Here is a 12,385-nt window from a genome sequence, read left to right on the forward strand (position 1 = left end):
TTAACTCAAAAGGGATCAAAGACTGTAATATCTAAAACGTAATACCTAAAACTATAAAACTCTTAGATGAGAGAATTCCCTGTTGGTCCAGTGGTTAGGACTCAGCACTTTCACTGCCGTGGCCTGGGTTCAATACCTGGCTGGGGAACTAAGATCCTGCAAGCTGCATGCAGCCCCCTAAACAAAAATGGCCACCAAAAAAACCTCTTAGATGAAACATAGGGCAAAACCTTCATGACACTGGATTTAGCAGTGAATTCTTGGATAGGACACCAAAAGCACAGGCAACAAAAGAAAAAATAGCTAAATTGCACTTCATAAAAATTAAAGCATTTTCTGCATCTAAAGAAAATATCAACAAAGTAAAAAGGCAACCCAAAGAATGGGAGAAAATATTTGCATACCATATATAAGGGATTAATATTCAGTATATAAAGAGAACTACTAAAACTCAACAACAACAAAACAACCTGATTCAAAAATGGGCAAAGAAATTAAATAGACATTTTTCCAAAGAAGATATACAAATGGGGCTTCCCTGGTGGCACAGTGGTTAAGAATCCGCCTGCCAATGCAGGGGACAGGGGCTCGAGCCCTGGTCCAGGAAGATCCCACATGCTGCGGAACAAGTAAGCCCATGCACCACAACTACTGAGCCTGCGCTCTGGAGCCCACGTGCCACAACTACTGAAGACCACACATCTAGAGCCCTTGCTCTGCAACAAGAGAAGCCCCCGCTCGCCAGAACTAGAGAAAGCTCGCGTGCAGCAATGAAGACCCAAAGCAGACAAAAATAAATAAATAAAATAAATAAATTTATTTTTTAAAAAAGCTATACAAATGGCCAATAAGCATATGAAAAGATGCTCAGCACCACCCGTCTTCAGGGAAATGCAAATCAAAACTACAATGAGGGAGCTTCCCTGGTGGCGCAGTGGTTGAGAGTCCACCTGCTGATGCAGGGGACACGGGTTCGTGCCCTGGTCCAGGAAGATCCCACATGCCGTGGAGCGGCTGGGCCCGTGAGCCATGGCCACTGAGCCTGCGCATCCGGAGCCTGTGCTCTGCAACGGGAGAGAGGCCACAACAGTGAGAGGCCCACGTACCAAAAAAAAAAAAAAAAAACTACAATGAGATACCACCTAATACATGTTAGGATAGCTACTATCAAAAAGGCAGAAAATAACAATTGTTGGTGAAGATGTGGAGAACCTTTGTGCACTGTTGGTGGGGATGCAAAATGGTGTAACTCCTGTGGAAAACAGTGTGGTGTTTTCTAAAAGAAATTAAAAATAGAATTACCATATGATTCAACAATTCTACTTCTGGATATATACCCCCAAAAACTGAAAAGAGGGTCTTGAAGAGATATTTGTATGTACATGTTCATGGTAGCATGATTCATAATTGCTAAAACATGGAAGCAACCCAAGTGTCCACTGATGGATGAATGGATAAGCAACATGTGGTATATACGTATAACGGAATATCATTCAGCCTTAAAAAGAAGAATATTCTGACACATGCTACAACGTGAATGAACCTTAAGCACATTATGCTAAGTGAAATAAGCCAGTCACAAAAAGACAAATACTGAATGATTCCGCTTATATGAGATACTTACAGTAGTCAAAATCATAGACAGGAAGTATATAGAATGGTGGTTGCCAGGAGCTGTGGGGAAGGAAGAATGGAGAGTTACTGTTTAAGGGGTATAGTTTTACTATACTTTCAGTTTTACAAGATGAAAAGAGTTATGGAGATGGATGGTGGTGAAGGTTGCACATTATGAATGTATTTAATACCACTGAACTGTATATTTAAAATGGTTAAGATAATAAATTTTGTTATGTGTAGTTTAGCACATTAAAAAAAATTGAAAAAAAAGTTCATTGGTGATTTTCATGCCCTCCACAGGTTGAAACTATTAGATTTAGCTCTTGTCATATAGAGACATCAGAGTAACTGAAATATAAAGCAGAAATTGATGTGTGCCTTAAGATATACTGACAAAGTGCTAGAAGAGTTCAGAGGAGGAAAATAGTACTTGCTGTTTGAGGAATCAGGGCCAAGTCCATGGAGGACTAAAGTGGAATAAATCCAGAATTTGGACCTAAGAGACATGGTTTCCTCTTTCACCTCCACCTCTTACCATGACACATGAGGCACCGAATAAGCCTCATAACTGTGAGAAAGACTCACATCTGTCACAGAATTATTGTGAAGACTTTAAACAATGAAGAGAGATAAAAACACATGGAAGCACAGAGAGTAATGCTAGATCTAGAGTTGACAATCAAAAAATGATAATTATGTCTGAACCTGAGCTGGCATTTGAGTCAGGGCTTGAAGGATGGATAAGATTTAAACATTCAGAGATGAGAGGGAAAGTAATTCTAGGTAGAAGAAAGAAAGAGCTTTTATGGGCTGCATGGTTTTATGGCTATTTATATACATGTACCATACAAAACATTTTTGGAACTTTTGAAGCCAAACCAGATATGGATCTTTGGTTCAAGAAGCTAACAGTTACCTTAGTAATTCATTCATTAAACTAATACAGACACTTTTTCTTTAGTAATGTTGCTTGTACTCTTAATGGGCTACATGCATTTTAATAGGTGTCTTTCTACCTTAAAATATTTTAGAAGTAATTGATGTTCATAAAAGCTCAAAGAGGAAAAAATTATATAAAATAAAAATTACTCCTCCCGGGTTTCCCTGGTGGCGCGGTGGTTGAGAGTCTGCCTGCCGATGCAGGGGATACGGGTTCGTGCCCCGGTCCGGGAAATTCCACTTTCTTTCTCAATTCTATCTTCCTCAGAGATAACTGTGATTAAGACTGTGGTATGTCTACTTAAAATCACTTTTTATGTACGTACAACCACATTATATATATATATTCCTTTTGGCCCTTCAAATGAAATCATAATTTACCTACTGTTCAGGAAACTGCTTTTTATCCACTTTAGAGTGCTAATATCTTCCTATGTCAGTATATATAAAGCAACCCTATTCTTTGAAATAGGAGCATAAGATTCCATTTTATGTATTTCATCATTTCTTCAATCAGTTACCTATTGATGAGCATTTGCATTATTTCCATTATGAATAATGCTGGAATGAGTATCTTTGGACGGACCTTTGTGCTTTGTATAAATATATCTTTTTTTTTTTTTGTATAAATATATCTTAGGGGAAATTCCCAGAGTGGAAGCAAACAAAATTTTCACATTTCAATAGATAATGTTAAATTGGTATCTTAATGGAATGAATAATTTATACTCCCAATAAAAGAATATGAGAGTTTCTGTTTTCCTACATGTTCATCAACCCTGGATATTATCAAACAAATTCATTTATAATCAAATCTAGATAAAAGTGGTTGATTTTCCTTACATTAAAATTATTAATAAAGTTATAAAATTTATAACTAAAAATCTTATTATAAGTATGACTAAAGTTCGGCATCTTTCCACATGTTTATTTATATATTTTTGGGTGAATTAACTTTTTTATATTCTTACTCTATTAAGAAATTATCTTTATTTTGCAAGATTTTTTCAGTTTGACTTTTTTTCATTGATACTATCATATTTTTACCCATGTACAAATTTTTAACTTTTATGTAGTTAAATTTATTAATCTTTCAAGTCTTTTGAGTTCCCTCACTCCAGGATTAAAAAATTATTTGATATACGTTTTAAATTCCAACATTTAATTGCAACATTTAAAAAAAATAATATTCATGATATGACAAACATAGGGAAAAGTTTATAAATTTTATCTTTTGATTATATTGCATCAATTATGGTAAAAGTTAACAGGAATATGTTTTGTTTATATTCAGTTTTCCAAATCAAGAATTTGGACATAAATACCTAATTATTTAAAATATGGAGGCTTCCCTGGTGGTGCAGTGGTTAAGAATTCGCCTGCCAATGCAGGGGACATGGGCTCCCTGATCCGGAAAGATCCCACATGCCATGGAGCAACTAAGCCTGTGTGCCACAACTACTGAGCCTGCGCTCTGGAGCCCGCGAGACACAACTACTGAGCCCACGAACCACAACTACTGAGCGTGCGTGCCACAACTACCGAAGCTCGCGCACATAGAGCCGTGCTCCGCAACAAGAGAAGCCACCGCAATGAGAAGCCCTTGCAATGCAACGAAGAGTAGCCCCCGCTCACCGCAACTAGAGAAAGCCTGCGTACGTCAACGAAGACCCAACACAGCCAAAAATAAATAAATAAAAATAAATAAATTTATTTTAAAAATATGAAATTTATTCTAGTGCTACTGGTAACTGTTCTGCTTTGAAGAAGTGTCAGAGGTAAAATTTCAAAGAATGCATTTTGGGGCTTCCCTGGTGGCGCAGTGGTTGAGAGTCCACTTGCCAATGCAGGAGACGGGGGTTCGTGCCCCGGTCCGGGAGGATCCCACATGCCGCGGAGCGGCTGGGCCCGTGAGCCATGGCCGCTGAGCCTGCGTGTCCGGAGCCTGTGCTCGTGGCGGGAGAGGCCACAACAGTGAGAGGCCTCAAAAAAGAATGCATTTTTTCAGAAGTAGTTTCAAAGATCTGGGATTCCCTTCCACAAAGTCTTATTTTGTAAATTATTAATCTAAGTATAGATTACATTATTGGCATTACAGTAGTGTTTTAGTTGTCAACAACTGAGTGCTAACACCCTTCCCTATTTTCAACAAGCTTGAGGATATGTTTTAATTCTATTCCTGTAAAGAAGTTTAAATTATATTCATATACTAGACCTTGCCTGCTAGCAAAACAGTATGCAATGTTTTACTCTCCTCTGATACCATCTTCTCTAACCATTGCCACAGATGCAATATGGTACATTCATTACCTCTGCTTCAACTGCTCTGCCTTGTATTTCCATTTCTGGAACACTAAAGCACTGCCAAATTAACAATATATCTAGATAAACTATTAATGCTTATATCATCTGAAACCTTAAAACCAATATCTCTCATTTGTTGACCTAAGTTATAAGATTGCATTCTAGTTTTTAAAATTCAAGGACAAAAATTCAAATTCTTCAAAATATATATTTAAAAAGTTAAAAAATTAACTGTGAGCAAGATATTAAATTTTTCTAGATTCCTAGATATTTTATTCCCAAAGTTCTTAGAAATGGCAACCCAGCATGTTTCTTTTACTTTTCTGTATTGTGTCTGCTTCTTCACTTGTTTAACTGTTGGTGATGTACTATGCTTGCCTTCAGTAATGATTTGAATAATTAGAAAAAGGGTTGTTCCAGGAAGTGGATTCTATGGCTGGGGGATCAATTTCTTATTGACATTTAGAAAAATAAACTTTTGCAGAAGAAATACATATTGATTATACCAACTGTAATCTAATCATAGGGGTTTGTCTCTAGAGTCCCTGCACTTTTGTGGTGCAACTACTTCCAACTCAGTGTAGGTACCAAATCCAGAGGGCTTACATTCTGATTTCTCTTAGATTCCAATACCTGACATGATCTTTTCACTCGAACAAGATTCATGTGTGACTTTTATTCAAAGTCATGATGCTTCTAGTCATGTCTTTCCCCACCACCCCAAGTACCTGGCTGTCTCTAAGAACTTTGTTCCTGAAGTTGCCATTTGTTCAACATTCTTTTCATCCTCCAATCCTTCATCTAATCCTGCTGATAATTCAGCTTCACCTCTTCAAAGATGCTTTCTCTTACCTCCAGATTACATCAGATCCCCTTGCTATACATGGTTAGGTTCACAGTTCCTTTTCCCTTTTATTTCTCACAGTTTGTAATTATATTTGTTTGGTTATTTGGAATGCCTGCCTACTGCATTCCATGAGAAACTCTTTCTGCATTGCTCCTCATTTTATTGTTAGAGCCTGGCAATTAGTAGATACTCAATAAGTATTTGTTGAATGACTGAATGAATAAATTCAAACTCAAATCTCATACTGTCCAAAACAACATTCCTAACCTCTCCAGCCACAGTGATAGAAAAATCCCTTTCCTGAACTTAAGGCTCCTATTGTTTTTAATATTTATTTATTTATTTTGGCTGTGCCGGGTCTTAGTTGTGGCACGTGGGAACTTCGTTGCAGCATGCAGGATCTTCAGTCGCAGCATGTGGACTCTTAGTTGCGGCATGCATGTGGGATCTAGTTTTCCAGCCAGGGATTCAACCTGGACCCCCTGCATTGGGAGCTCGGAGTCTTACCTACTGGACCACCAGGGAAGTTTCCTTAAGGCTCCTATTGTTGATACCACTCATTCATCCCATGGAATCATACTGATAGATTCACAGAGTTCAATAGGAGTTTACAGATAGCAAGGTTTCTATTGTAAATAATGTAACTCATTGAAATAAAAGTCTTGGTTTTATTTTTGTGAATGCCATCATTAATGATGGGGAGTTGCCTTCTGAAGTATCCTGGACCATCCTTGGACTATTCATATGTTTAGAAATATTTCTGATATTTAGCAAGACATTCTTGTGATTTTCAAGGCTAATTTTGGTTCCTAAGTGTAAAAAAATAAGCCCATTGGCTTTTCTTTTCCTTTTTCTTTGGCTCCGCTGGGTCTTCGTTGCTGCTCTTGGGCTTTCTCTAATTTCGGTGAGTGGGGGCTACTCTTCCATACGTCTCATTGCGGTGGCTTGTCTTGTTGCGGAGCACCGGCTCTAGGCGCCCAGGCTTCAGTATGCGCAGGCTTCAGTAGTTGTGGCACACCGTCTCAGTAGTTGTGGCTCTCGGGCTCTAGAGCTCAGACTCAGTAGTTGTGCCGCACAGGCTTACTTGCTCTGCGGTATGTGGGATCTTCCCTAACCAGGGCTCGAATCCGTGTCCCCTTCATTGGCAGGCGGATTCTCAACCACTGTGCCACCAGGGAAGTCCCTGGCTTTTCTAATGTCGGTCCTTCAGATAGTCAAAGATTGCTCTCTTGCTCAATCAAAACATAACCCTTCCTTCAATTATTGCATTTATGCTGTGGTTTCCAGACTCTTTCATCATCCTGATTTCCTCTCCTGTGAACTCATTCTAGTTTGTCAATGTCCTTCTTAAAATAAAATTACTTTTGTTACCGATAATTTTATTTTTTAAAGTATGCTATTCAAATGCCATAAGACTTAAAATTTCTATAAATTCAGAGGTTGCTCTTTCTAAGAGTAAATTTGTGACAATTCTTTAAGTCTTTAAGTTCAGAAATTTGAAAAGTTAATTTTGATTAAGTAATAGATACCTTTTTCTGGCAGCTGTCAACAGTTGCTGGAGGATTGCTTAGATCACATAACCAATTCTATACTTATAGTTTAAAATTATCTGACTTGCTCTGAACCACTTGCTAGTTGAATTTCAAAAGGATTTAAACAAATAAGTAACAAAATACTGTGCTTTTAGGCGTGAGGAAAACGTTTAGTCTTATAGCTATTACCTGCTAAGGAACCAAACCCAATGTTTACTAATAATAATCAGCTCTTTCCTGGGCTCAACAAAAATGTTTTGATGTGGTTTGTACCAATCTCTGATGAGGGTATCAGCCTTCATTTAAAAAACAATCATTAGTTTGAGTTGTCATTACAAACCTTTCTAAATTGCTGATAATATCCTTCATTACCAAGCATGAATTGTCCTTTTCAGTCCTTTATATATAATTTTTCCTCCATTCCAAGATTATAATAAATTGTAAAATTGCTGACAATAGTTAATCCTCAAAAGAAGACAACAAAAGCCACAGAAGAAAAAGTAGCAAGTAAAATAGAATTATATAGAAATAAATTAGATGAGGTAAGAGGGGCTTGAGCCTCCCTACTTCTGAAATGGTTTTACTATCTGGCAGTTATGATCATTAAATGTTTGCTAAATGAACGAAAACATTTGAGCAACAGGCATAATTCTACAGCGGGGACAACAAATTATAACCAAGGTAGTTGGCTTAACCAGAGTACCTGGTAACTTATTTTCAATTTCAATTTTTACTACATTTTCAATTTCAATATTTTTGATAACTCAGTATGACTTCAAAATAGCACTATAGTCATTAAAACTACCCAAATATTTTCCTAACATGGTGTAGTTCAATCTCCTATAATCCAAATTTACATATTATAAATTCCTTCCTCCCTCCCTCCCTTCCTTCCTTCCTATTTCCCTCCTTCCTTCCTTATGAAAAAGTCACTTAGGCTATTCAGGAAATAGTATTTTAAAGTAGCTCATAAATGAAGCTATTGGCCCTGGATAGAGCCAGATATAACAACATGCTCAAGCAATGAAATGAACAAAAGAACCTATGGAATGCACCTGGTTGTTCAAAAATAGCAGGTGCTTTTTTTTTTTTTTTTTTTAAGATTCTAAGGAACTCAAATTTCTCTTTAAGGATTTCGTTGCTACCTTTCCTACAAAAATTACCCAGATTGCTTCTTGACCCCTACTTTGAGAGTAGAGGAAGCCTTACTGTATGGTATTAGCTCAGTAGCATAGTATATCCAAAATACTGTAATTCCTGCATTCTTTGCACATTTGGACCTATTTCACCTCTGGATTACAATATATATTCTTTTTTTTTTGTATTGAAGTATATAGTTGATTTACAATATATTAATGTCAGGTGTATAAGATAGTGATTCAATATTTTTATATTATACTCTGTTTAAAGTTATTATAAAACAATGGCTTACAATATATATTCTTTACATAAACTTTCAAGAGGAAAGGCATTCAAGGTGTGTATTTATATTTTATATAAATATATATTTTATATTTAAATAAAATATATAGATATATCTTATAAGTAATAATTGAAGTTTGAAAAATATTATTATACTTGCAATTTCCATACTTTCAGAAGCATATACTAATGTGAAATTATTTTTGGAGTATCTGTCATAAACCATATAAGTACTTGAGACAACCAGGGCCAAACTTAAAAAATCCTCTTCAAAAAGAAGGTAGAAGTTTATGCTTAGAGTCCATTTTGCCACCAAGCCCCAGAAACGGTTATTAAGCCTATTCTGCTTTACTTATGATAAGGACAGGCATTATATCAATCAAGGTGATCACTGTAACTTCCAAACTCATTTTAAGTTGAACACAAAAATTCTAAACTAAAACTGTTTTTATGTGAGATAAGTCTATAATAAATTTGAAAATGTCCACTGATTTATTACTTACAAGCAATTAGTCAGAGTTTATTATGTACTGTGCACTGTTTTTAGGCACTAGAGTACAAAAATGACTACAACATTAAATTCTTACCCTTAGGGAGCTCACATTTTAGTGAGAGGTGTCAGTTTTTTTCTCCTTTGCAGGTATTTAATATATCGCTTTCATATACAGTTACAGAAGTAGTATGCTACAGAGCTTAAAGAAAAAAGAAGCATTAGTTGAAGAATTCAGAAGTGGATTTGTCTTGTATGTACTAGGAATTGGCTGTCCTATTAAATTAGCATTTCTGAAGTATCTATTTAAATCCATATTGTTGACACTACAGTGAAAGCAGTGAAACCTGTCAGCAGATGATTAAGTTTTATGGTTGATGTCCACACTTTTGTATCCTGGGACCAATATCAAGTTTCTGGGAAAAACATCCTTCCTCTCTCCACATGTCCCTCTATCATTAAGTCAGGGTCTCAGCCTGTTGGTGTTAGATGTGTTCTGGGAATAAAGGTGTATCACAGTCATTTTTCATTTTTCACTTACCAATTTGAGAAGATTTATTTCAGTTTTTCAGTTTTTTTCCCCTCCTGAGGCAAGAAGCATGGCTACTTTTTCAATTCCCAAGACCACCAGTTGGTAGTAGTATTTCTGGGTGAGTGGAACACACTTTACCAGCAGCTGGAGATGGTACGCACGTCCCTAGATTACTGGCTTTCCACTAACTAGTCTTTTAGGAAAGCGACACTGTTCCCACGGAAATGAACAACCGTTCAACTCAGACTTGAAATCTTAAGGCCAAAGTGGAGAAGAAAATTGGATTGTTATGGGTTGGGTTACTGTTTGAGGAGGGCAGACAGGAGTTAGTGAATGGATAGAGTGTCAAAATGAGACTTTACTAAAAGACTCATTAAAGACAAACCTCTTCTGGCCCCAGAATATTAAAAAAGAAATAAGATTCAAAAACCCATTTTCAAACAAAATTTAGCAAATGTGGGAAACGTATAAACTCAGTGTGGATGCTTGCAAGACCACCTCCCCTGTCACTTCAGGCCAGAAACCGGGCACAGGTGTTAACATTTTGCAAAAACAGCTTTCAAAACTATTTTTCAACGCGAAACGGTGTGCCTGAAAAGCTTCAGAGTGGAAAGCACTTCACGCAGTCTAGTGTTCTCCCTGGGTTGCTAACCTTTCCGCCTTTCCCATCCCGCCACTCCCCCTTGGCCGCCGCCTCCAGCCAGGGGGCGTTTGTTTACGTGACGTCAGCTGTAGTAAGCAGTCCCCGCCCCCATTTCTCTCTTGCCGCCGCGTTTCCCGCGCCGCGGCGCTTCTCCCCTTAAAAGGACAATAGAGGCCTCGGGAGCGCGCGCGCCCGCCGGGCCTTCTCCCCTCCCAGCCATCGACGCGCGCGCGCCCGTATGCAAATAAGTTCGATTCAGGAGAATTTTGTACCAGGAGCCGCGCGTGCGCAGAGGGAAAGCGGAATCTACACCTTCCGCGCCAGCGGTAGCAACTGCAGAACTGCAGGAGACAATCTTTCTAGACAAGGCAGTTGAGGAGGAGGGAGCGATTGGGAGGTGGGCTTGGCTTGGCGTGCACTCCGCACCTCGGGAACGTTATTGCGCGTGGAACGTCTGCTTTTGGCAGGTGAGTGACTCGAACCATTACTGTGGTGCAAAACTGTCTCACGAGGCATTGATTTGAGAGTGGCTCTTTTTCTCTTTTCACCTAACCTCACCACCTCCCCCTTCCTTACACAGACACACACGCACACATTTATATACACACAGGAAGTTTTGTCTTGGAGATGGCATTGCTGGGAGCGCTGTTTTCGTGATCTTCAGACCTCAGATTCTTTTGTATCTGCATGTTTAGTGAGTGCTTTTCAGTTGGGGAGGGTATCTGAGGCAAACCGAAAGTCTTGAGGTGGGGGAAGTGAGTGGAGCCTGGAAAGGAGTGAGGAATCGCCGGAGGTGAGGGATCCACGTTGAAGGTGACAATGACTTTTCTCAGCCGCAGTGTTCGCTGGCGACAAGGAGTTCGGTGGCTGAAAGGCCCGAGCGAAAAGGAGTTGCTGGCGATTGCGGAGGGGCCCCGGGTCGGTGCACCCGCGTGGGCGCGCGCCCGGGAGTGGCCGGCCGCCGTTGTTGGACCTCGTGCTTTAGTTTCTTGCGGCCCCCGCGCGTGTTGTGATGAGGGTGGACAATGAACGCCCCTCGCTCGAAAACTAAGTTGCCGCCTACTTGCGAGCTGTCGGGCGGAGGGCGTTTAAATCGACCTTTCGGGTCGGTGCCGGCGTGGCCCGAGTGCACGCGGGTGGCATTGTCCGCCCAACTCCGGAGGGATGCGGATGCGACAATGAGCAACACGCGGCTGCTCGGAAGCGGCCCCGGCTAGCAGACGCCTCTCCCCGGGCCGCACCCAGTCAGCGCGGGCGTCCGGGGTGTCTGTGGAGCCTCAACTTTGGTTCGCAATTTATTCACCTGTAGCGTAGATGTGGGCGCCGCGGCGCTCTCTAGGGCGACCGTGCGCGGCTTAAGATGGCCAGTCGGAGCCGAGTTGACTCCGGGATGGAGGCAGCGGCGTTGACTGAGCCGGAGGAGTGCGGCAACTCCGGAGGGCACTGCTTTTTGTGCCGAGCGTGACAGACCACGTGCTGGGGCTGCGACCCGGGTTTGGTCGGGGGTCCGGCTGAGCGTCCGGCTCGCGGTCAGCCGGGAGATGCGGGCGCTGTCGGGGCCGGCCGGCAGGACAATGTGACTTGCTGATGATGGCGTCTTGCCAGTTTAAAAAGCAGAGTGAAAGTCGCCAACTCTCGGCCGGTGCGGGGCGGGGAATCCGGGCGTTTCTTATCAAGGACATTGCAAAACTTCGATTAAATGGGCCTGCTGCTAGGGGAGGACGTTGGGACTAGCCCCGGAGTCCTAGGGCGCAGGGTCCGGACCCTTCCCCTGGGCGGTCGTCAAGTGTCTCCCCTTGAGATACAATCCCACGTCCCTGAGGCTGCACGTAGGCAGCGCCCGGCTGGACAGAAAACAAAGAGCTGCATGTGCCGGTGCGGGCCCGGCCGGCGCTCAGGGCGGCCGCCGGGCGGGCTGGGCCCCCCCTAAGTTCGGACGAGTTTCGGGAGGGGCTTTTTGTCTCTCGGGCCCTCGCGGGGAAACTTTGGCGGCGCTACTTGTGCGCGGTGCGGTGCCGGTGCGCGGGGGAGGCGGCGTGCTAACGCGCGGCGGGCGGCC

General features: G+C 41.0%; 1 protein-coding gene and 1 pseudogene across 1 annotated transcript in view; one reads left to right on the top strand and one right to left on the bottom strand.

The window, feature by feature from the left end:
• The first annotated feature begins 10,546 nt into the window (after positions 1 to 10,546).
• Positions 10,547 to 12,385, top strand: part of SINHCAF (SIN3-HDAC complex associated factor) — a 29,642-nt gene continuing 27,803 nt past the window's right edge. Inside the window, 1 exon segment of the mRNA XM_024747116.1 lies at positions 10,547 to 10,793. The gene's annotated coding sequence lies outside the window, so the exon portion shown is untranslated.
• LOC112401064 (uncharacterized) lies at positions 11,156 to 12,008 on the bottom strand (annotated as a pseudogene).

The sequence above is a fragment of the Neophocaena asiaeorientalis genome, unplaced genomic scaffold, assembly GCF_003031525.2.
Source record: "Neophocaena asiaeorientalis asiaeorientalis breed wild unplaced genomic scaffold, Neophocaena_asiaeorientalis_V1.1 scaffold487, whole genome shotgun sequence".
Lineage (NCBI taxonomy): Eukaryota > Metazoa > Chordata > Mammalia > Artiodactyla > Phocoenidae > Neophocaena > Neophocaena asiaeorientalis.